The sequence below is a fragment of the Macaca mulatta genome, chromosome 14 (genome assembly GCF_049350105.2).
Source record: "Macaca mulatta isolate MMU2019108-1 chromosome 14, T2T-MMU8v2.0, whole genome shotgun sequence".
Taxonomy (NCBI): Eukaryota; Metazoa; Chordata; class Mammalia; order Primates; family Cercopithecidae; genus Macaca; species Macaca mulatta.
This window is the reverse complement of record NC_133419.1, coordinates 126,522,337-126,548,023: the sequence shown is the minus strand read 5'-3', so window position 1 is coordinate 126,548,023 and position 25,687 is coordinate 126,522,337. Positions and strand designations below refer to the sequence as shown.

Sequence of the window (25,687 nt, the reverse complement as noted above, 5' to 3'; positions counted from 1 at the left end):
TGGGATTTCAGTAGAAGTGATAGTTAGAGATAATATTATGGCTCTCACTGTGCAAAGAACACTGGATTCTACAAGGACACGGAATGCAAGAGAAACTGAAGATGAACTTATCAGAGGGGAGAGTTGTGACAAAACTTCAGACTTGATATAAAATCACTAATCAACTGTTCAACCAGAAGCAAAGTCAGGCTTAGCGGGGCCTGAGCTTTTACAATTTGGTGGTCGTAGTGGGAACTCTTTTTAAGTAAAATAATTCAGAAGTATGAACACAAATATACCAGGATTCCTCCCAGGGCCTTGCAAGGATCCTGTGCAAAGGCCATTAGCTTCCTGGAAAATCCAGCCCTGAATAGGGCTAAAGTGACTTCGAACTGAGCACCTAGGCAGATTTTCAGCTAAAGCTGTAGTTTGGGACCAACTAGGACAGTGGTTCTCAATTCTGGTGGACCTAAAACTCACCTGGGGCACATGTTCAAATGCAGACTGTGCTTTACCCCCAGAAATTCTGCTTTAGTGGCGGGTCTGGGGAGGGGCCTTGAAATCTGCATTTTTGATGAGTCCTCCCGGGGATTCTGAAACTGGACAAGTAGGAACTAAACTCTTAAGAAACATGGGGCCAGAAGTGGTGGCTCACACCTATAATCCCAGCATTTGGAAGGCTTAGGCAGGTGGATCACTTGAGACCAGGATTTTGAGACCAGCCTGGCCAACATGGCAAAACCCTGTCTCTACAAAAAATTCAAAATTAGCTGGGTGTGGTGGTGTGTGCCTGTGGTCCCAGCTACTTGAGAGACTGAGGTGGGAGGATTGCCAGAGCCTAGGAGGTCAAGCCTGCGGTGATCCGAGATCAAGCCACTGCACTTTAGACTCTGTTCTTTGAGACTCTGTCAAAAAGAAGAAAGAAAGAAAGAAAAGAAAGAAAGAAAGAAAAGAAAAGAGAACGGAGGGAGGGAGGAAGGAAAGAAAGAGAAGAGAGAAAGGAAAGGAAGGAGAAAGAAAGGGAGGGAGGGAAGGAAGGAGAAAGAAAGGGAGGGAGGGAAGGAAGGAGAAAGAAAGGGAGGGAGGGAAGGAAGGAGAAAGAAAGGGAGGGAGGGAAGGAAGGAGAAAGAAAGGGAGGGAGGGAAGGAAGGAGAAAGAAAGGGAGGGAGGGAAGGAAGGAGAAAGAAAGGGAGGGAGGGAAGGAAGGAGAAGGAAAGAAAGAAAACCCCCCACTGTCATGAGGAAGTCAGGCTGGAGATCAGGAATGTTCACCAAAGTCATACAGCAAACAGGGGCTGAAGGTATAGCTGGGATCAGGGTCCTGTCCCCAGTTTCTTGTTCTTTCCTCTTGCCAGGCTGTCTCTGATCAGACTTCACTTCCTGAAGAAAGTGGGTTATTAGGGTGGGGGGTTTGCAAAGGGGACGTGAAACTGGGTTTTCTCCAGCAGCTTCCAGAAAGAAAGAAGTCCTGGGCTGTCTGGGACTCCTGAAAGGTGGGAGACCCCATGACCTCAGAGGCGGGGCCTAGATCCCTGGGGAAGGAATCTTAATTGCTGGCAGGTGCTTTAGGAGTGGGGCTGGAGCCCCTCCCAAAGTGCAGTGTCTGTGGGATGGCAGCTCAAATGCCTTCCAAAGCTCCCAGGCCAAAGGTCACCATCAAAGCATTCAACTGGCAAGGCACTCTCATTAAGTCAAATATTGACTTGTCTCAATATGAACTTTGTTTGTTTGTTTGCTTTGGCTGGAGGTCTAGTCTAAACATGTAAATGACTCTTCTGCTGATGAATGAACCTCCTCCCAGGAGTCTCTTCCTAAGACCGTTCACGAGCAGGAAGGCCAGAGGCAGGCAGGGAGCACTGGAAGTTGTCTCATCACTGCCCCGAGGAATCGCGGGGACAGTGGAGAAAAGTGGGAATGGGGAAGATAGAGAGGCCTGGACTGCTGAGAGCCATGGCCCCTCCTGTGTCTGGGGAGCGCCTCTGCAGGGGGACACTGCCGCCAATGTTCCGCTCTCAGGCTTGTGCGCCAGAGGTGCTCGGAGCTGGCTTCATGCTTCTTGGAGGCTCCTCCATCAACCCCGCCAGGTCTGGGCCCTGCGGGGCAGGTGACAGCCTCCAGTGTGGAGGAAGCCAGCTCCCTCCTTGGACTAAAGGGAGGAGGAAATTGCTCAGTTTCAAGAGGGCTGAGGAGCCCAATAGGCTTAGAGTGTTGGAATGAGCTGCGTTTGGGGGCTCTTCATTGCACAACCCCAGGGGGTGCCATCCACGCAGTGTTCTAGAGTTGCGTGGCAGTGTGGCCTGCTCCTGAGAGCACCGCTGCACGCTCCTGCCCTGTTTACAGCAAGAAAGGGCAGGGGCAGTAGGGAGGGAGGGAGGAAGCAAGGAAAGGAAGGGGAGGAGGAAGGAAGACAGGAAAGGAAGGAAAGAAAGGGAGGAAGGGAGGGAGGAAGAGAAGGAAGGAGGGAGGGAGGGAGGGAGGGAGGGAAGGAAGGAAGGAAGGAAGGAAGGAAGGAAGGAAGGAAGGAAGGAAGGAAGGAAGGAGCGAGCGAGTCTTCCCTGAATGCCGCTGTGGGTCAGGCTGTGGGTGGGGGCGCTCAGGTGGGCAGTGAGCGATAGAGGCTAGGCTTGGCTGGGGTTGGGAGGGGGAAGCCGCCAGAGGAGGGCCGAGCCCCTTGAAAGCTGCTATTGTTTGAGGTCTATGCTCAGAGAAGCCCTGAGTAAAAAGAACTTGTTAGAGAGGCCCAGGCTGGAGACAAGCTGCTCTCAGAGAGCCAGTGAACCGTGCGAAATGACTTAAACTAACATCCCTGACTGCACTGGGCCCGGACCCAGGAGTCAGGGCCGTGCGCTCATCAGAAATTCATAGAAGCTGCCCCGCGGCTCGGCTTTCTCTGGCCGCCTTGTTCATTGAGCGGTTTTTTCTTTCCAGTCCCGCGGCTCTGAAAGGGAGACAGGGGCTGCCTGATGGGGAAGATCAAGCGGCCTTTGAAAACCTCTCTCGGAGTTTATTAAACCCAGGGGCCAGGGCAGGCCAACCTGGAGGCCCAGCCAGGCCTGACTCCGCCCACCCTGGGCTCCCCAGAGGGGACCTGGCCTGTTCTCATGTCCCAAACTTGGCAGGGCAGAGGGATGAGGGGCTGGGGGAGCGGGATCCTGAGGAAGATGGGAGGAGGTGAGGGAGGGGGCTGAGCACGGGTGGAGACCTGCCGCCCCTGCAGACGACAGGGCCTTCTCTCGCTGGGCCCCCAGGACACCCCCTGCTTCCTGCTGGAACTCGTCTCTCCACGAGCTCTCCCGAGTGTTTGTGCTCAAGGTACACAGAGAGGAGAGTGGGGGGAGGAAAGGACTGGGGGGGTCTCTGGGCTGCATCACAGCTCCCTGACCAAGTAAGGGCAGGAACGAGGCTGCTCAGAGGATGCCTCAAGTTTCCAGAAGTCCGTCGGAGAAGGAGAGGTAAAGGACCTCACCTGCCGGTGCCCCGGGTGCTCGCCCAATCCCCATCCCAATACACATCCCAGAGGGACTGGCCTTCCAGACAGCACCCAGAACGGCGGGCTGAAGTAGACTCCCGGCACAGAAACCTTCCCCGAGAGCGCCTGATGACCTGCGAGGCTGAGTCAATGCCGAGGACAGCCACGGTGGAAGGAGCCTTCCACAAACACCCATATGAAGGCCTTCTGGGTGCCAGACCCCATCCCAGACAGTGGGCACACAGGGATGAACAAAGCAGTGGGTGTGTCTTGTTCCTGAGAAGACATGGGACCCTCTGTCTCACCACGTGTGAGTTCCTTTTTTTTTTTTTTGAGATGGAGCCTCTGTTGCCCAGGCTGGAGTGCAATGGCGTGATCTCGGCTCACTACAACCTCCACCTACTGGGTTCAAGTGATTCTCCTGCCTCACCCTCCCGAGTAGCTGGAATTACAGGCGTGCCACCATGCCCAGCTAATTTTTGTATTTTTAGTGGAGACAGAGTTTCATTCTTTTGGTCAGACTGGTCTCGAACTCCTGACCTTGTGATCCACCCACCTTGGTCCCCCAAAGTCCTAGGATTACAGGCATGAGCCACTGCACCCGACCAACACGTGTGAGTTCTAAACCCCTCTGAGCCACTTCCTAGCCAGGTGATGTCAGGCAGTAACTGTACTTCTCTGAGTCCCAGTCCTGAGGGCGGGTGCAGAGCTGGTGTAGGCGCAGAGCTGGTGTAGGGAGGGCTGCTCTCCACATCAAACTATAGTAGCTCCTTTACCAGCTTATATCCTAGGGGATCTGAGGGAGATTTCTTCTGAAAAGGTAATTCTGCTTCTTTAAAAAGTTGAGGCCAGCACACCTGTAATCCCAGTGCTTTGGGAGAGGATCATTTGAGGCCAAGAGTTCAAGACCAGCCTGGGCAACATAGTAACATTCCATCTCTCCATGCACGGCCAACATGGTGACCAGCCTGGCCAACATGGTAAAACCCTATCTCTACTAAAAATACAAAAATTAGCCAGGCGTGGTAGCTGGTGCCTGTAATCCCAGCTACTCCGGAGGCTGAGGCAGGAGAATCACTTGAATCCGGGAGGCAGAGGTCGCAGTGAGCCGAGATTGTGCCACTGCATTCCACCCTGAGTGACAGAGTGACGCCTGAAACCAAAAAAAATTTCCATCTCTACAAAAAATATATTTATGTATGGTGGTGGTGTGCGCCTGAGTCCCAGCTACACAGGTGGCTGAGGCAGGAGGATTGCTTGAGCCCCAGAGATTGAGGCTGTAGTGAGCTATGATCACACCACTGCACTTCAGCGTGGGAGACAGAGTAAGACCCTTTCTCTGAATGAATGAATGAATGGTCGAAGACCATCAACCAAATTCATATCCCTCCTACCTCTCCCGCATTCACATAAGCCTTTTCATCTTTTCTGTCTTGTTTCATTGACAGTGGCCCCTTCCAGATCATTCCTGGGCCATGATGTGCCTCTTTCTCCCTGCACCCTCACCGGATGCCACCAGAGAGCTCCTCTTTCCCAATCCAGCTTTGGATTTGGAATCCAGTTCTGTCTCAGCCCCTTTTTAGACTTCCCCTTTCAACAAGTTCAAAGTCCTTTACAGTTTTTCCCGAGTGTCTTTTTCTCACACATATATATTTTTAGAGAATAAACAGACGGGAAGGGTCTGAAGATACAGACTGCGTCGTGTATGGTAGCAGTCCCTGAACCTTGCCTGGATGGCAAGGTGTGAGGAATGGCCCTGTTCTTTATAGGTTGTAAGCCTCTTTCTCTAGGGCCAAGGCAGCTAACAAGAACTTTGAAGGCCTTACCCCTGACCCCCTCATGCCCCCCCAGTTAAGGCCGGGCCTACCTGGCCTGTTAAAAATATGGCTAGTCCTAGATCCTTGACCCAGCAATCCCATTATTGGGTATATAACCAAAAGATTCTAAATCATTCTACTATAAAAACATATGCACACATATGTTTATTGCAGCACTATTCACAATACCAAAGACTTGGAATCAACCCAAATGCCCATCAATGATAGACTGGATAAAGAAAATGTGGCACATATACACCATGGAATACTATGCAGCCATAAAAAAGGATGAGTTCATGTCCTTTGCAGGGACATAGATGAATCTGGAAACCATCATCCTCAGCAAAGTAACACAGGAACAGAAAACCAAACACCGCATGTTCTCACTCATAAGTGGGGGTTGAACAATGAAAACACATGGACACAGGGAGGGGAACATCACACACCAGGGCCTGTCAGCGTGGGGATGGGGGGAAAGGAGAGGGAGATCATTAGAACAAATACCTAATGTATGCGGAGCTTAAAGGTGCAGCAAACCACCATAGCACATGTATACCTATGTAACAAACCTGCATGTTCACACATGTATCCCAAAACAAAGTAAAATAAAAAAATAAAAAATATATATATATAACTGGTCCCTTGTCCAACAGATTCAGAAGCCAGGAAGGATATTGGGATGGGGAGGTGTTGCGGGAAGTCAGGGAGCCCGAATGGAGGGACTGGTTGAAATCGCGGCAGAGGAACATAAATTGTGAAGATTTCATGGACACTTATCACTTCCCCAATCAATACCCTTGTGATTTCCTATACCTGTCTTGTCTTTAATCTCTTAATCCCGTCATCTGCTTCGTAAGCTCAGGACCCTGTGATGATTGTGTCAACTGCGCAAATTGTTTGTAGAGCATGTGTGTTTGAAAAATATGAAATCTGGGCATCTTAAAAAAGAACAGGATAGGCCGGGCGCGGTGGCTCACGCCTGTAATCCCAGCACTTTGGGAGGCCGAGGCGGGCGGATCACAAGGTCAGGAGATTGAGACCACGGTGAAACCCCGTCTCTACTAAAAATACAAAAAATTAGCCGGGCGCGGTTGTGGGCGCCTGTAGTCCCAGCTACTCGGGAGGCTGAGGCAGGAGAATGGCGTGAACCCGGGAGGCGGAGCTTGCAGTGAGCCGAGATCGCGCCACTGCACTCCAGCCTGGGCGACAGAGCGAGACTCCGTCTCAAAAAAAAAAAAAAAAAAAAAAAAAAAAAAAGAACAGGATAACAGCAATGTTCGGGGAACAAGAGAGGTAACTTTTGACCGCCGGTGAGCCAGACGTAACAGAGCTATATTTCTCCTCTTTCAAAAGCAAATAGGAGAAATATCGCTGAATTCTTTTTCTCAGCAAGGAACCTCCCTAAGAAAGAATGCGCCCTGAAGGTAGGCTTATAGACGGCCCCTTTAAGGCGTGCCGCGTTTTACGGTGGAAGCCGAAGGGATGAAATAAGCCCTGGTCTCCTGTAGCGCTCCCAGGCTTATTAGGACAAGGAAAATTCCCGCCTAATAAATTTTGGTCAGACAGGTTGTCTGCTCTCAAACCCTGTTTTCCTGATAAGATGTTATCAACGACAATGCGTGCCCGAAACTTCATTAGCAATTTTAATTTCGCCCCATCCTGTGGTCCTGTGATCTCGCCCTGCCTCCATTTGCCTTGTGATATTTTATTACCTTGTGAAGTATGTGATCTCTGTGACCCACACCCTATTCGTGCACTCCCTCCCGTTTTGAAAATCGCTAACAAAAACTTGCTGGTTTTCCGGCTTGGGGAACATCACGGATCCTGCCGACATGTGATGTCTCCCCTGGACATCCAGCTTTAAATTTCTCTCTCTTGTGCTCTTTGCCTTTATTTCTCAACCCAGCCGAGACACTTAGGAAATAGAAAAGAATCCACGTTAAACATCGGGAGTTGGTTCCCAAACATCGGGAGTTGGTTCTCCCGATAGGGAGGGACAGTGGTGCTCCTTTTAGCTGACATTCTTGGAGTCAGCCAACCAAATCTGGGCTGGCAGAGAGGTTTCAGCCAATGTATTAATTTGTCCGGATTGGGGGTAGCTGCCTGGGCACTCTGTTTAGAAGGACCCCAAGACTGTGGTGTTGTCATTGTTCAGAGAGTGTAATAACTGACTCATGGTGCCTATCGTGGGCACGAGCTGGAGGCCTGGTAGAACCTGTGCTGTGTGTGCGTCTCCCATTCCTGGACCAAATGAAAAGAGGGGAGAGTTACAATTCCTTATGCTGGTCATAATTTTTCCTTTGAACAAAAGAGTGAGAACAAATGATTTGACAACAGGCCAGGTGATTTGAATTTGGGAATCGTGCCCAAAAGTTGTTACATGTGTTCACTGCAGGTTTCTTTTGGGAATGGTCATTCTTTAAGCTGGTGGGGAATTCCAAAAGAAATTATACCTTAGTGGCTTTCAAACTATTCTTTTACAGGCTTACAATGGTAGGCTTTTCTTTCAAAGAAATCTTACACAATGCGTAAACAAATACAACAGATACAGCTGAGCTGCTCTGGTTGAAATGAGACCTGGGTATCAGGGTACTCTACCAGTGCACCTTGGAGCCTGTTTGAAAGCTACCAGTCTATTCTGCTCTCTGCTTTTACGGGGGCTATTTTTATTTTATTTTGTCTTAATTTTTGTGACAGGGTCTGGTTCTGTCGCCCAGGCTGGAGTGCAGTGGTGCCATCATGGCTCACTGCAGCCTTGACCTCCTGGGCTCAAGTGATCCTCCCACCTCAGCCTCCCGAGCATCTGGGATTACAGGCAAGCGCCACCTCTTCTGGCTAATTTTTTGTATTTTTAATAGAGACAGGGTTCAGCCATGTGTCCCAGGTTAGTCTCCAACTCCTGGCTCAAGGAATTCACTTGCCTTGGCTTCCCAAAGTGCTGGAATTACAGGCATGAACCACCACACCTGGTCAAGGGGGGACTATTTCTTTTTTTTTTTTTTTTTTGAGACGGAGTCTCGCTGTGTCGCCCAGGCTGGAGTGCAGTGGCCGGATCTCAGCTCACTGCAAGCTCTGCCTCCCGGGTTTTTACGCCATTCTCCTGCCTCAGCCTCCCGAGTAGCCGGGACTACAGGCGCCCGCCACCTCGCCTGGCTAGTTTTTTGTATTTTTTAGTAGAGACGGGGTTTCACCGTGTTAGCCAGGATGGTCTCGAACTGCTGACCTCGTGATCCGCCCGTCTCGGCCTCCCAAAGTGCTGGGATTACAGGCTTGAGCCACCGCGCCCGGCCAAGGGGGGACTATTTCTAAATATTTTTTGTAGAAATGCAGGACTTGAGATCCAAGAAAATGTGACTGAAATTGCATAAAGATCTTAGCAGCAGTGTTACCTTTACATACCTACACACGCACCATTATTCTGAGCAGTATCCTCAAACTCTCTCATCCTCCCACTCCCTCATCCTCCCACTCCCAAGCCATGAATGACCCCTGCTGGCTTATTTATTTATTTATTTATTTATTCTATTTTAAGCTGTCTTCATCCAGGCGGCTCCCCCACCTTGCTGTGCACCCCTTGATAATCTTGTCACATTCCCCCTCCCTCTTCATGCGCACTGCTTAATGGGCATCCCATGCCCTGGTCATTCACCTGGGCTGCTACTTGGTGCCACTGTGGCTCCTCCCACTTCCCCAGCACTTGGTCCCCTCCCCTTGTTCTGTAGGTCCAGAGTGTACCTCCGATTCTCTGCTAGTTGGCTGGGGAGGATGCAGTAGTAGCCCAGGGCTCTCTGCTACAGTTCCTGGACAGCTTCTGGCTGTATGCCCAAAGCCCACTCCAACCTTCCCCGTGTCCTTTTTCTGAGCTGTTCTGTGCCCTTTACACACACGCACTGTCTGGATGCACCGTCGTCTGCTTCTCTTACCCCTCCCCAGTGCTTATGTCCACTCCACTCCCTGAGATCTCTTCTGTCCCAGCTTTCTCTTCTATTCCATCTAAGAACTTTGCGCATGCTAGTTTCTTCCCAGGAGTCTCCTTGGATTGAGAGAAAAGAAAGTTATTTTTCCCTATCCCTCAACCCATTCATCCTTGCTTAGCACAAAACCCACCAGCACATCATGCTGGGCATCCTGCCAGGCATAGTTTATTTTGTACTTGGGTGCTGAACTCTGGTGTCTTCCTGATTTATTTTGTGGTCTGTGTGTCTGTCTTCTGCATCCATCCGCATAAGCATGGCTGTTTGAGGCTGCAGCCCCATAGGCAGGCATTTAATAAAGCTGAGCATGACGAGAGAAATAAATGGCTGTGTTTTGCAGAGGGCAGGAGGGCTGGTGCACACCGGCCGGGGGATGGTTGGGATAAGGAGGTGACTTGTATTTCAGGCTCTTCCTCCTTGATGCGAACTTTGGGCCTATGTGAGGGGAACTTCCCAGCTTCCACGCGAGCCTCTGCATCCTGGGTTGGGGTGCCAGCTTTCCTGACAGCCCTGTACTAACCTCCCCACCTACTGCCTCCCCAAGAAAGCAAGAGGCTGGCTGCGGTTCAGTGCCTGTCAACCAATTCAGTGGGAAGGAAACATTAAACACTCCAACACTGCTTATTGTAGCTGGGTAAACTCAGCACACCACAGTTTACTTTGCTGTCAGAAATCCCTTAGCTTACCACAGAGCAGAACCCCCAGAGGACCAGGACTCCCACCATCCCCCACCCCCGTTCCCCACCCGCCAGGAGAGAACTTACGTCTCCCTCTTCCCAGCTGAGACCCTTCTGCATCCCTTTCTGCACCTCTGCCCCGCCGCCCCCTCCAGCTCTCATGTCTTCGTATTTCCCCTGCCTTACTCCTCCTTTCCACCCAGCTCAGCCCTGTCCTTCCTAAACCCTCCTCCAGACTTGGTGTCTTTCAGTAGCCAAATACATTTCAGAGTACGGAGATGGGAGCCAGCACAGATGAGGTCCAGGCATCTTTTTTTTTTTTTTTTTTTTTTTTTTTTTGAGACGGAGTCTTGCTCTGTCACCCAGGCTGGAGTGCAGTGGCCGGATCTCAGCTCACTGCAAGCTCCGCCTCCCGGGTTTACGCCGTTCTCCTGCCTCAGCCTCTTTTAAGGGGTAGAGTGAGATCAGGAGTCACCCTCTTTCTTCCCTCCCCACCCAGAGTCCACGCAGCGCTGGGTTGTGAATCATTGATTCAAAAGGGGCCATGAAGTTAGGCAAAGATGCAGAACTGGTATGGGGTTGGAGGAACATGCAGGTGGCATAAGGGCCATTTGGGTGACAGCGAGAGGAAGCAGCGCTGCTCACTTCTCCTGGTAGGAACTTTGAGGGGCTCTGAATTAGGACTGCGTCTGTCATATATTTGGGACCTAGCTTTGCATGAACTCGAACTCAAATATTCTTCAACGTAACAGCTACAACCTCCCTGGGGCCGCCCCGACCCCCACCTCTCCCAAGAAATTTGCAGCGTGGGCCAAGGTTTTCTCTTTGGCTCCGCTTGGAAGTGCAAACCTTGTGGGTTTGAGATGAAACATATGCTGTTCTGGAATGTGGCTATTAGCCAAGGGAATGCTCAGAGGCCCCTGCAAAATGTGTAGCCATCTGCCTGGGGTTGAGCTGGGGGGTTTGTGACAGAGTATTCTGGGCTGGGAAGGAGCAGTGGAGGCCGAGGGCACCTTCCTTTCCTCTGCCCCTCTTGGGACCAGTGCCTCTCTCATCACTCAAGTGGATCTCAATGCGCTGTATTTCCTCCCCTGGGGAGACCCAAACCAGACTCACCCTCCGATGCCGATGCCGTGGGCCGAGTGACTGGCTCCAAAGAGAACAGGTGCCGATTAGAATGGCATTTTGCATATTCTTTGAATGTTATTCATTTCTTGCCAAAAGACACAAACTATTTCCCTCACCCCTGCCCCCCTCCCCAGGAACCCACAGTGTTTGCCTCTCTTCCTCTCCAGCTCCGTTCCCCTCATTGTCCCTGTTTCTCTGGGGATTTTGCTGACCCTTCTTCTGGAGCTTCTCTTGGCCTCCCAGGCCCTGATCACCAACATGGAAACCCCCCAGTGAATGCATCTTCAGGCCCAGACTTCCCTCTTTGGCGTGGCCAAACAGCAAATGCTCAGACCCCGTCCTCCTGCTCTAAGAAGCTCAGAAATCAGTTGCCTGGGAAGGCCCTGCCTGGACTTTCTTGAATGGCTGCAGGTCTAGGCTGGAAAGCCCCTGAGGAGGACTTATCACAGGGACTGGGTGTGTTGTGGGAGAAAGGCACCTGGCAGAGGCCCTACCAAATTATGGGTTAAAGAGCTCCGTTTGAAAGCATTTCTGGGAAGTTGTCAAGAGGAGATGGGGGAGGCTTAGGGAAATCTTAGGGATTGAAAAGAACCCTGGAGATGATTTCATTCAACCCTGTTTATTAATAATAATAATAATAGTTTTAAAATTCATTTTTAACTTCTGGAGAACCTAAGACCTAGAGGAAGAAGGCCAGTTCCCCAGGGTCATGGGGGTTAGCAGCCGAGCTGGATCACAAGCCAGGACTGCCGACTCCCAGTCCAGCGCTGTTTTCACAGGATGCTGTCTCTGTAAGTGCTCTTAGGAGGATGTCACCATGTCTCCAGCACGCTGTGGAGGTGGCAGCTGCATCAGTGGACCTGCTGCTTCCCTGGCCTTTGAGCTCCAAGGCCAGCCTCTACTGAGACAGAGTCACTGAGGATGGCTATTACCTGTCCCTCGGGTGAATCCCAGAAGCACACAGAGGGTGCATCAGGTCCACCTCGGGTGGAATACCAGCTTGGTTGCTTCCCACAGCAGTTGTTTCCCACTTTCAGCCCCTGCTGCCTTAGATGTGTTTCATACCACGTGCTCTGCTCCTCAGCCACGGCGAACTAGACCAGGAATAAGTACCCAAGACCAGCCAATGTGTTGGCAATAAACAGCCATCCAATTTTTCTCTCTTAGGAGTTTGAAATTAAAAAGCAGAGTCTAGCCTTTTGGTCGTAGGGAGCTCAAGTAAAATGTCATGATCAGTGAGGACTTGTTAGGGCCATGTTGTAAAACCATAGGCAAACCAAAGTCACGCACAGAGAAAAGCTGAACCAAGAGACCGCAGCCCAGGAGGAGAGAGAACGATGAGGCCGGTTACTTAGTTTAATTAAAGTCCCATATCCCTCATAGCTATCTCTATATCCACTTTCTATATGTGTTCCTGTGAACCGAGTTCTGCCCCTTGTGACTAAAAGCACTTTGACCAGATGTGATGAGGTTGGGAGCAACTTTGCATAAAGGTCCCCCCAAAAAGCCCGAGCAATAAAAGGGTGGACAATGGCTTCTAATGGCCCAGGCACATCCCCACTCTATCAAGGCAGAGCCAGGGCTTTGGAGTGGAGAATTAGGGACTGGGGATATCCAATGGGATGTATAAGGGAGGAGAACTCAGCCACTGGTGGCTACTACCCCCCTTCGTCTTCCTTTAGGAAAATGCTCAAATGTTCTGGGGTAACCCTACCTTGAGAAGCCCTCTGCATCCTGTTTCACTCCCTTGAGAATGTTGGAATGAATGAAACTCTTACTTTGTGGGGAAACCTCCAGCGTGTCCACTGCTATTGGCCAGGATTATCCTCCTCTTCCCTGGAAATAACACCGTGTGTGTCTGTGTGTTGGGGCGTGGCAGAGGTCTGGGCTGCGGGGAACGGAGATGATGGAGGTATGGTCAGCTGATTGCCAGGATGTGAGTTTCAGAGGCTAAAGTCACTCCATCTAACTTGGCTCAAGGATCCCAGGGCTGTTGAAGGAGGGGACAGGCCCATGTGTGTGCCCACACTAGCTCCAAGCCGAGAGGAACCAGTTCTACCCCAAGACTCCTAGGCACCTGCCATCTGGAAGACAGAGCTCTATCTTGCTGCAAAGCTACATCTGCCCACCAGATGAGCAGTACCTGTAAAACCTTCCCACATCAAACCTTGTGGGGCTAATGCCTCTTCCAGAGCCTGCTGACAACAGGAAAACGATCCCAGCACTGCATTTCCCAAAGAACTCGGAGATTCTTGCCCTGGAGCCAGGCGTGGGGAGTTTGATGTTGTATTGTCCACAGACATTCCAGAAAGAAAGCGTTGCAGTGGGAGAAGGCCTGGATGAACAAGGGGAGGGACCAGGGAACAAAAGCAGATTCTCAAAGAGGTCAATATATATTGGCTAATTGCTTAATATTGGTAATAGTATTAATAACAAAAATCCCTACCATTTACTGAGGCCTTTAGCATGCCAGGCCTCTTACAGACGTCGCTCCAGGTCATTCTCACGGCCTTGCAGAATGTATATTACTTTCCCCGTTTTACAGAAGAAGAAACTGCAACTCCCAGCAGGTATGTTTTCAAAGACCACAGAGCTGCCACCAAGCCTGCCGCTTCCCGTCAGAGTGAAACCGAGCAATCTCCCGGATAACAGGAGGCGGATAGGTGGAAACATTTCTAACACAGGGCTGAAGGACAGCAAGTAAGCTCCTAACCTCAGTCCCAGCCCCTCTTGGAACTGAGTTAAAGAGAAAAGAAGAGCTAAGAGCGCAGCATTCCTGAAAGCAACATGAGTGTCTGTTTTAATAAACACGCCAAAGCTTGGCTCTCCGAAAAGCATGCCACGCCTTTGAAAGCGGGCCCCTGGGAAAGCTGTGTTCTGTCAGAGCTGCTGTAGCTCAAAACGTGTTCAGAGCTCCTCTTGGGCAATGGCCTTCAGGGCTCCCAGCACATTGCTTTGAAAATCTTCAGTGTGCCAAATCTTCCTCTTCATCCTCTGGGGCAGGTTTCATTTGGGGGCAAGTGCCAGGAGTCACTTCAGAGTTGAGTAGGCCAACTGGGGCGTCTAATTTGGGGTCCAAATGAGGTGCGATCCTAAGGCAGAAGAGTGCCTTGTGTGGTAGAAAACACAATGGAGCCCTTGGGGACAGGTTAAGAGATGAGCCCAGGAGCCCCAGAGCGAAAGAATGGCCTGCACCCTTGCAGGGGGTGCAGGGGAGGCCTTGAGCGAGATCTGAGGGCTCTTCATAGGGAGAGACACGATCAACCCCAATCAGGGCATAAGTGAAAACACACGGTCCCATAAAGTGTCCTGGGAAAGATGCCACGTTAATAAAAGGGAAAAATGCAGAGGAATGTGTGAGGAGGGAGCCGTTAAGAAATTGCAAGTGCCTGTAAACTCTGCCCTGCAGCCCCCATCCCCGCCCCCAATCATGGTTCCAACTTGTTTTTCATTAGGACTCAAGGAAAAAAACCTTAAAGAAACTAGCCCGTTTGTGGAGATAGCAGAGGACGGAGCTGGCCACCTGACTGGTGTCTCTGTGTCCCCTGCCTGGTGGCTGCCCTTCCACAAGTCTCTGGTGTGACCGGCCTTGAGTTACATTCCTCATTACATAGTACGTCTTACTAGAACTGCCGTGTGGCAGGCCAGGATGCTGGGTGCAAAAGAAGAGGGTTACAGTGGATCCCGGTGCAGCAAGGACCATTGTTTCTACTCTGGGGCATTTCTGAAACACTGTTTAAGTAATAGGAGTCATTTTCTCCTTCATATCCCCAAATGGGCCTTGGGAACCAGCTAATACGGTGGCAGCTGGCCAAAGCCTTATCACATTTCCAGGCTCCAAGCAAACAGGAAATGGGATTCAACTGTAGCCAGAGCGTTAGTTCTCAGGTGGGACTTCTAATGGTCAATAATCAGAAAGCAAGCATCAGTAACAGTTCAGAGAGAGGGAGGAGACTTGGTCTGTACAGCAGAGGAGCTCCCAGTTTCTGGAGTAGGTTAGAGAGACACTAACGTAAGAAAAAAAAAAAGAGAGAGAGAGAGAGAAAGAATATACAAAGATCACTACACTGGCAAAAATTGTCAGGTAAGCATGGGGTATTTAGAAATCTGGGGAAAGGCCGGGTGTGATGGCTCACGCCTGTTATCCCAGCACTTTGGGAGGCCGAGGCGGGTGGATCATTTGAGGCCAGGAGTTTGAGACCAGCTTGGCCAACATAACGAAACCTTGTCTCTACTAAAAATGCAAAAATTAGCGGGCATGGTGGCACACACCTGTAGTCCCAACTACTCGATTTGGGAGGCTGAGGCATGAGAATAGCTTGAACCCAGGAGGTGGAGGTTGCAATAAGCAGAGATCACATCATTGCCCTCCAGTCTGGATGACAAAGCAAGACTCTGTCTCCAAAGAAAAAAAAAAAAAAGAAATCTGGAAGAAAAACAAATGAGAATGCATAGCCTAGCTAGAGTCTCATGGTATCAGTTTCAGCAGTTTTAGGGAGATGATAAGTGGTCTTATAGCAGAGATGTGATGCCGGAAAAGAACTGGAGTGGCTGTGGAAATGAGAAGGACATAGGAGTGTGGTGACAGCACTTGCCATGCTTCGTAACTGGGGGGGACAGCTGAGCGGGGGAGACAGGCAGGAGGATGTGTCTTGCTGAAGTGGGGCGTTCACACTGGTACAAGTAACACCAGTAGTTTGTACAAGTGGTTTGGCTGCAGAGAGGACAGTTGTTCTTAGATTTTCGTCCTGAAAGAAGTGGCTTAGGAGGCTGCAGAGTTAGCTTCCCAAAGATTGAGAACTGAGCTACACTCCTGTCCCTGTACCTGGTTGACATGTCTGGGAGCAGTGTCCAATGGGCACTTGGTCCCTGGGGCCCCTTCCAGCTGAGGAGGTTTGACTCCTTGCTCTGAGATGATGGCAAAGCTCTTTCATCTTTCCTGCCCCCAACCCCAACTGCTGGCGGCTGGGGTCAGATGCAAAGCCGGGCTGACTGTCTTTGCTCAGGAATCTGCTGAGACTCAAGGAACAGGAAGCAGCTGAGATGCCTCCAGTTAATACTGCAACCTGAATACCCTCTGCAAGAAGGCTCAGCCGAGAGACCTGACAGAATCGGCATTGTTCAGCCAGATAGCCAGGAGCAGCTGCGCGGCCCCCTGGGTCTCCCTAGCACTGGGGATTGTGAATAACCTTCAGCCTGGGCTCACAGACATCCTGAGGAGATCAGGGAAGTGCCAGCCTGTCTGGTACCGGGTTGGGCAATAATCATTGGTCAAAGAGGATCAAGGACAGAGGCCTTTGGGAGCTTATAATCCTACCCAAAAGAGGTCACAACATGTTGCGGAAGGACAGATAAAAGAAGCCAGGAATGAAGGGACCTGTTCAGGCAGAGGTTGGGGACGGGGTCTTCCTATTATCTTTGGAGCAGTTAGCTAAGTGCTCGCCCTTCTCAGCCCAAGCTCCGGATGGCATTCATAGTGCAAGAGTGAATTTCCCGTTGACTTGGAAATTGTTCCTCCCCAAGAGGAAGCCCAACCAGGAATTACATCAAAGAATCGTAGTTCTAGAGCTAGAAGTGACTCTAGTGACCACGCAATTTGTCATCTTCACATTGCAAAAGTAAGGTAGAAAAGTGAGGTAACTGACTCAAAGCCACACCCCTCATTAGTGGCGGAGCCAGAACTTAAAACCTGGATCTCCAGACTTGAAGGCCAGTGGTCAATCCATTGCTGAGCTGCATAAAGCTACCTGACCCAGCCCTCCAGAGGTTGGCATGGGGGAAGACTAAGGAGGAAGGAGCAGGAATTGGACAATATAATGGGTACATGTAAGTACAAAGTGATCAACTTACAAATGAAATACAAAGTTAGAAGAAAATGAGCCTTACAGCTTTGGGAGCATGAGTAGTAGTGGAAAGAAGACTGGACTCTGTATGAGTCAACAGACCTTGGTTTAGGTTCCCCTTCTACCACTTGCTCACTGCATAACTGGGAAAATTCTTACTATCTCTGAGCCACAGTTTATTCCTCTGTTAAATGGGGCTAAAAATATTGTAGGATTCTTATGAGAAATAGCATGTGTACAAGTACTTTGCATACAAGAATGTGTTAGGTAAACTGTTGTGGTAATTACTGGGATGATCTGGGGATAGGTTTCTGAGTTTGGAGGCTGGAATACATTACAGCTGGGATACTCCTAGTTCTCTGAGTTTCCCAGTGGAAGAGGGAAATCTGAAAAGTAACACGAGTTTCTACTTCATCTTAGCCAACTTCAAATTCAACAATGGGAGCTGAATTGAGCAGGGCAAGATCTAAGCCTGAGTGCAAGCTCAGCCACACAATGGGGAGCCTTACCATGAGGGGTGCCAGGCTCCAGTTTCTGCCCTGAGAATCCTGGCCTTCCCTGGGAGGGTGCCTCTTGCAGAAGAAATGAAGCCTGATACCTCTCAACCTGAACAGGATCCCTTGGAGCTATCAGGAGTGGGAGGCATGGAGTCAGGAGAAGAGGACAGGAAAGGGGGCTGCCAGCGTGAGGCCCGCGTTCTTTAGCCAAAGCCACTTGAATGTGAAGGGACAGTGGGACCCACAGCATCCTCTCTCACAGGCCTGGTGGCACTGCCCTTGACTTTTGATACCAGGCTTGGGTGGAAAGGTGTGTCTCAGGCATTAAACTAGAGGGTGCAGTCTGGGATGCCTGGAAGGGGAAGAGTTTGGAGAAGGTCTGTTGTGATCCAGCTCAACACAGCAGCTTGTCCTAGGTAAGAGCCCTGCTGTGCAGGCTGAGGTCATTGCTGGCACGAGCTCCCCACTCACTGCAGACGCCTGCAGGTCTGTTTTAATATCTGCAGAAACCACATTCCTGAGCAGGGTGGGTAAGAGCCTTTCTGGACAAGACTGCTTTCCATCAAAAATTATTCCAATTCACCAGGGTCAGATATTTTAGAGAGAGCTGGATTTTTTTTTTTTTTGAGGAGGAGGAAAATAAAAATTCAGAGAGAATGACTAAATGCAGGAACCAAGAGGAGAGCAAGGTCCTGAGGACAGGGGAAGGGAGGAAGGACCCAGGGTTGTGAGGGACAGAAGACAAAAGATACAGGCAGTGGGTGCTGGGAAAGAGCTCTCTCTTTGGATCTAGCCCGTCTAGGCCTTTCTTAGGTCCTGATGAGTTTACCTGTTACCATCATCATTCATTCATTCATACACTCAACTGACATTTGACTTCCACTCCATATGCCAAGTGCTGGGCTAGGAAGACAGAGAGGTTGTATTAGCTATCTATTTCTGTGTCACAAATCCATAATATATCATGGTTTAAAACAACACACTTTTGTTATCTCACAGTTTCTGTGGGCCAGGAGTCAGGGCACAACTGAGCCAGGTCCTTTGCGTTAGAATCTCTCACAAGGCTGTAACCAAAGTTTTGGCCAGGGTTGGCATTTCGTCTGAAGGCTCACCTGGGGAAGGATCCACATCCAGGTTCATGTGTTCATTGGCAGAATTCAGTCCCTCAAGGGTTGTTGGATTGAGGGCCTCGGTTCATAGCTTGCTGCTGGCCAGAGGATGCTCTCAAATCCTTGCCACATAAGTCTTGCCAGCATGGCAGCTTGCTTTGTGGAGATATGCAAGCTGAGAAGGCTGGAGAGAGGGTCAGCCAGCAGGACGGAAGTCACAATCTTTTGTAACCTGAGGAAGGAAGTGACATCTCACTGCCTTTGCCATATTCTGTGGATTAGAAGCAAGTCCCAGGTTCCACCCACACTCCAGGGGAGAGCTTTACACAAGGGTGTGGAGGCTGCGAGACAGAGACGATCAGGAACCATGTTAGAAGCTACCTGCCCCCAAGTCAAAGTTGTTTTTGGCCTTTGGGTAACTCAGAGAGAGCAATAATGACAATTATAATAGTAGTAGTAGTACAACAGTAATAATAATGGCAAAAGCAATGCCTTGAATACTTACAGTGTGCAGGGACTGTACTAGCTTGTCATATATACATATTTGCTTATCTAAATAGAGGGATATGTGTGTGTATACACACACACACACACACACACACACACACATACACATACACCTATATATATATATTTGCTTTTAGTTCCTTTTTTTTTTTTTTGAGACGGAGTCTCGCTCTGTCTCCCAGGCTGGAGTGCAGTGGTTCAAGTGATTCTCCTGCCTCAGCCTCCTGAGTAGCTGGGATTACAGGCACCCGCCATCATGCCCGGCTAATTTTTTGTATTTTTAGTAGAGACGGGGTTTCACCATATTGGTCAGGCTGGTCTTGAATGTCTGACCTCAAGCGATCCACCCAGCTCGGCTTCCCGAAGTGCTGGGATAACAGGTGTGAGTCGCCGCGCCTAGCCTGCTTTTAATTCCTAAGTAGGTATCATTATTATCCTCTTTTTAGGCGAGGGAACAGGGTATCAGAGAGAGCACAACAGTAGGAGATCTAGGAATTTTTAACTCCAGTTTGTCAGACTTCAAAGGCTTTGCTCTTCCTCTCTTCGTGTGCATGCCTCCCAGATGGATGGCAGTCTCACCTGGAAAGTGCTGTAATGGTCACTCTCTGCGGGGGTTGGCGTCTCAGAGGCAGTGACATGGAAGGAGCCCCCTGTAATAACAGCAACAGGACCCGATGGGGAGTTCAGGGCAAGGAAAGGGAAGTGACACAATTCTTCGCTCTTGAGGAGCCCTTGAGGCTCAAGTGGGGACCAGACCCAAGGAGGAGCCTCAGGGCACTTGCTGGGAGCAGCGGCAAGTGCAAGCGAACAGCTGTTGGAGAGCTCCTAGGAGAATGGAAGCTGGTGGCTGTTTAGATTAGTTTTCTAATTGGCCGAGTGTTAGCAAAGCCTCTTGTGTATACAGTGGAAATAGTTAATCTTGTCTATTTGTATATCCACTCATGTTCTGTCACTCCCTGATCTTCTCAGCTGTTTGCCTCTTACTGTGGGTTTTAAGCCGAGAGAGGGTTTAAGTCTATGGGACTCTTTCTATGCAGCTCCTAGAACCCGTGGGCAGCAGGAGGAGAGCCACACAGTGGAAGAAGGTTCAAGTGCTTCCCCCACTCCATGCTGCCCTTGTCGCCACCAGCCTACCTGGCCATACAGCCCCACTTGTCCCCAGGTGGCCTCCCTTCCTGCAGTGCTCATCTCCCCAGCACACCAGTCCAGCCACTAGAACCCATACATTTGCACAAAGCAACCTTCCATATGTCACCTCGCAGCTTCATGGCAAACCTGGAAGTCAGGCTTTATGATTCCAAGTGAGAAACCAAGAGAGGTTAAGCGACTTGCCCAGTGTCACTCACACAGCTGGTGCGTGGCTGAGCCAAGGTCAAACCTGGGTCTCGCACTCCTTCATTCTCTCGCAAGGGCTTCTGGTCTGGCCCACCCACCCCACACACCATGTTCACACGTTCATCATGCAATATCCTTGCTCAGGAAGCCGTCAAGCTTTCTCTGCTGACTGTGCCACCGCAGCCACAGGTTTGTGCCTCCCTTCCAGGGCCCTTGAGTTTTTGCTTCCCTTTCCCTGCCATGAATCCATCTCACCTCTACCGTGGGTTCCATGCCAAGAAGGCCAGGTTCCCAGACTCCCTGAGACATCCCAGGCTTCTGGGTTCCCTCTCTGATTAGACTGTTGCTAGCTTTATTTTTATTTATTTTTTGTTTGTTTTGTTTTGTTTTTGAGACGGAGTCTTGCTTTGTCATCCAGGCTGGAGTGCAGCGGTGTAATCTCTGCTCACTGCAGCCTCCGCCTCCCAGGTTCAGGGGATTCTCCTGCCCCAACCTCTCGAGTAGGTAGGATTACGGGTGTACACCACCATGCCAGGCTAATTTTTGTATTTTTAGTAAAGACAGGGTTTTGCCATGTTGGCCAGGCTGGTCTCGAACTCCTGACCTCAGGTGATCCACCTGCCTCAGCCTCCCAAAGTGCTGGGATTACAGGTGTGAGCCACCGCGCCCGTCCTGTTGATAGCTTTAGATTGGGGACCAAGATATAAACATTTCCTATCACATGCCAAGCCCGGGCACATGGAAAACATGTGTGGCTTATTGATAATGAAAAGAGGGAAAGATGAAGATAAGGTTAGGGGGACTTTGAGGGATACAAAAGTCTTCTTTCAGATGCAGAGTCCTCCCCTCTGACCGAGGGACCTCCTGCCTAAGACATTATTCCCTTGCCTCCCCACATCTCTATCTTCAGACTCCAGGTGTCTGTTAACGATTTTCTTCCCTTCCTGACCTGAGTGTGATCAAAACGCCCCTTTGTAGATGTTCCAGTCTCAGCCAGTCAGACATACACTTAAACATACACATTTTTGGAGAGGTGGTGATTGGGACAGGTATGGTCATAAGTTACAAATGGGACATAATGGCAAGAAAAATGTCCACTGTTCAATAGCAGTCAACACACAAGACTGATGCTACAAGATTTGTTTTTGGGGAATACCATTCAGAGAATTTTAAAGAAATGACTATACAAATGGGATATGAAGGAAGTTAGAGAGGTATTGGCCTCCCCGATCTCTTACAGATATTATAAATAGTCATAACACTATTGATTACACACTTTCTGCGCGCCACTGCAGTAAATGCTCCATAAAAATTATCCTGTATTTAGTCTTCAAAACAGTTCTATAAGGTAGCATAGGATTATCCCTATTGGAAACTGTGGTTCATAGAGATTAAGTAGATTGTTTAAGACTACACGTATAGTGTAAAAGTCAGGATTAGAACCCAGACTGCCTGACCCTAGAACCCTTGTCCTTAATCTCTGATACCAAATGGACAGCCTCTGTGTTTCCCTGTTTCTTTGCTGATAGAGATTCATTAAAAATGCCTTTTGCTCCCCTCTGGCTGGGACTTGCGGTAAGAGGGAGAGAGAAGAGAGAAGCCCCACATCAGGGCTTCTCCCACTTTTAAATAGGGGGATGTGGTCTCAGTTCCTTCTTACCTAGCACAGTCCTCTGCCTTAAAACTTCGCAAAAGTGGGCAGCTGGTAGAGTTGCATTTTTTAAATGTTCCAGGCTATGTCTTCTTATCTCAAGGAGGCTTGATTTACTTTCTTCTATCTTATCCCAGTCCAGGGCCCCTGTGATGGATTTCACCTTGGACATTTGCCTTTGGAACGGTTGCTCCTTGCCAAGAGCACTCCCCCAGAGACAGATTGAGAAGGAGACAGCTCCATGGCTCCCGTTCTGGGACTGGCCTTTCGCCTCCTGCCTCCCACAGCTCAGGTGGAGAGAGGAGGGCCCTGCCCTTACCAACTGGAAAGCATCAGGTAGGACTGCTGCTTAGCAAGAATAGAACTGGATTTCTGCAGATTTGGCCTGGCCTTCTCTCAGTTGAGATGTGTCAGGGGAACAGGAGAAGAGACAATAATAGTATAGCGGTATCAACGTAGGGTTAATATTTTCCTCTTTGTTATGACTATTCGTATGTCTTTTCAAATTTAATCTTCACGGTAACTAACTGAAGCAGCTTTTGTGTTCCCTTCTCACAGATCAGGAAACTAAGGGTCAGTGGGGCTAGGATGACACAGATGTGGAGAAAGGGCTGGGTTTCCAGCCTGTCTTCTGACATTAAATCTGTATGTCTTTCATGACGCATCAAGGAGGAATGCATCTCCCCATGGCTTCCCCTCACTTTTCTGTCTTCAAAAGAGATAGAGTGTGGCTCAGGTTAGGGCAGCTCATCCTTTTCCAGTGGTGGATGCCAAGGGAGAGAGTTGAGCCTGAAGGAAGGGGTGTCATGCTGAGCAAAGATCGGGGTCTACACCAGTCAGACTTGAAGTTGGAAGTCATACTTACAAGGGAGAGGATGGCCAGCCAGTCCCCTTTGCTGTGCTTGGAAGAGAATAGCAGTGAAACACTCTCTCCACAAAGCACTGTGATATGGTTTGACTGTGTCCCCACCCAAATCTCATCTTGAATTGTAGCTCCTATAATTCCCACGTATCATGGGAGGATCCTGGTGGGAGGTAATTGAATCATGGGGACATATCTTTCCTGTGTTGTTCTCACGATAGTGAATAAATCTCATAAGATCTGACGGTTTTATAAAGGGGAGTTCCCCTACACAAGCTCTCTTGACTGCCGCCGTGTAAGACGTGACTTTGCTTGTCATTTGCCTTCCTCCATGATTGCGAGGCCTCCCCAGCCATGTGGAACTGTGAGTCAATTAAACCACTTTCTTTTATAAATTACCCACTGTCAGGTATGTCTTTATTAGCAGTGTGAGTACAGACCAATACACATTGAAATCTTCAGCGATCATCATGCTCTGGGTAACACACAGTCACATAAGACCAGAATTCAAGAGAAAGGAAAGAAAGTAGCATTTTTGAGGTCTCCTGTGCACTAGGCATGGAACTAGGGAGTTCACATATTTTGTTTGATTTTCATAACAGCCTTGTAAGGTGGGCTTCACTATCCTTATTTCAGAAGAAGCTGAGGCCCAGAAAGATTAGATAATTTGCCTGTGGTCTCATTGCTAGTAAATTGTGGAGCTATAATTCAAATCCCAGTTATCTGTCCCGCATCTGTTAGTAAACTAGAAGCTGGTCTTTCACATGTCTCCTGGAGAGTAGGGAGGTCTCTCTTCCAGAACCCAGAACAGTGCCTTACAGACTGTAGCTTAACTTGGTAACTTGTACTTCCTAACCCATTCTGCACACATCCTGAAGATGTAGCGGGGCAATAGGTAGAGTCAGCAGGAGGAGTTCAGGTTGTTGGTCAGAAAGGACTCCAGAGTTCCCCTCTGGCTTCATGTCAATCTTTTTTTTTTTTTTTGAGACAGAGTCTTGCTTTGTCACCCAGGTTATAGTGCAATGGTACAATCTCTGCTCACTGCAACCTCTGCCTCCTGAGTTAAGCGATTCTCCTGCCTCAGCCTCCCGAGTAGCTGGGATTACAGGTATGCATCCCCAGGCCCGGCTAATTTTTGTATTATTAGTAGAGATGGAGTTTCACCATGTTGGCCAGGCTGGTCTTGAACTCCTGACCTCAGGTGATCTGCCCACCTCGGCCTCCCCAAGTGCTGGGATTACAGACGTGAGCCACTGCTCCTGGCCGTCAGTCTTTAAAGACAGGCACTGTGCCTTTTTCACCTTTGAGTTCCTGGTGGCTGACAAATAGCAGGGGCTCAAGAAAGGTAAGCTACTGATTTTAACTGAGGAGACCTTAAGGTTAAGATACGAGAACTTCAAAATCATAGAAGCTATAGTTGCAGATTGGCCAAAAGGATATAAATTCACTGGACACAACCCAGTGAAAAATAACGAGGAAAGGGGAACTGGGCGATTGGATGGAAGGCCTGGAAGTAGCTGCTACAGAATGTGCATCTGCAGGGATTCAGGAGACCCGGGTTCCAGTCCCAGCTCTGCCTCTCACCAGCTGGGGGATCTTGGGCAAGTTGCCTCTTCCCTGTGAGCCTCAGTTCATTTATTTGTAAAGTGAAGGATGAGGGCTGTGTTCTAAGATCCTTTTGATTCCAACATTCTGGGAGTTTTGAATCATTACCTGCCTAAACACCCTCCCGGATTCCTGGGGAAAAGATAAAGAAGGTTGTTTCTTTTTTAAAAGCTTATTTTTTTAAAGAAATTGACAAGTAAAAATTGTGCCTATTTATGGTATATAACATCATGTTTTGATATATGTATACAGGCCAGCATGGCTAATTCAAACTATTGAACATATGTATTATTTCACATCCTTATTTAATGGTGGTAAGAACATATAAAATCTACTCTCTGAGCAATTTTAAAATATAAGATATGTTGTTATGAACTGTAGTTGCCCTGATGTACAATAGGTCTCCTGAACATATTCCTCCTGTCTAACTGAAGTTTTGTGTTCTTTGATCAATATCTCCTCAATCCCCCAACCCAACAGCCTCTGGGATCCACCATTTCACTCTGTTTCTGTGAGTTGGACTTTCTTACACTCCACATATAAGTGAGATCATGCAGTCTTTATCTCTCTATGCCTGCTTGTTTCACTTAACGTAATGCCCTCCAGGTTCATCTGAGAAGGTTGTCTCTAGAAACAGAAAAGAGTTTCACCTCCAACCAGGGTGATAGGAGCAGTCCTACCTGAGAGCCAGAGATGGACTTGATGGCATGAGTTATATCTTTTCAAGTCTGCGGGTGTTGCTGGTTTGAAAGTGGACATGGTACCCCATTTCTAAACCTCAGACTCTCTGGACAATGCAGCTCGGCCTTCAGAGCCACCAGAGAGGCTGCAGTGTGCGAAGACAGCTCATCCTCAGGGAGGAAGGGGAGCAGAGAAACCACCACCCTATGGGTTGTTCTCGGATCCCCCGTGTGCTGGCCGTCTCCCACCCAGGCTCAGTTTGCACTGCTAATCTGTTATGTCTTTCTTGGTAATTTAGCACTTTCAGACAGTTATGGTTAGATTCTGTTTATTTTTCTAAACCTCACAAAAACTCCATAATATAGCAAGGGAGAGTGGGAGGGGGAGTTTTTCTAGAAATATAAACTCAAGATTCAAATGCTCTTCCCCATCTGCAGGACAGCTGTTGTGGAGCTCGGTCCATCCCGAGCACTCCAGCGTTCCATTTCAAGGATCTCTCCCTGGGTCTCCTCCCACCGTCATTCCTTTGAGAGAATATGGCCTTGAGATCAAG

At 49.3% G+C, this 25,687-nt stretch overlaps 1 protein-coding gene across 1 annotated transcript in view; it reads left to right on the top strand.

Moving 5' to 3' along the window:
* Nucleotides 1-24,878, top strand: part of RPUSD4 (RNA pseudouridine synthase D4) — an 87,216-nt gene extending 62,338 nt beyond the window's left edge. Inside the window, exon 8 of the mRNA XM_077964639.1 lies at nt 22,124-24,878. The gene's annotated coding sequence lies outside the window, so the exon portion shown is untranslated. The remainder of the gene's footprint in view (nt 1-22,123) is intronic.
* The last annotated feature ends 809 nt before the right edge of the window (nt 24,879-25,687 follow it).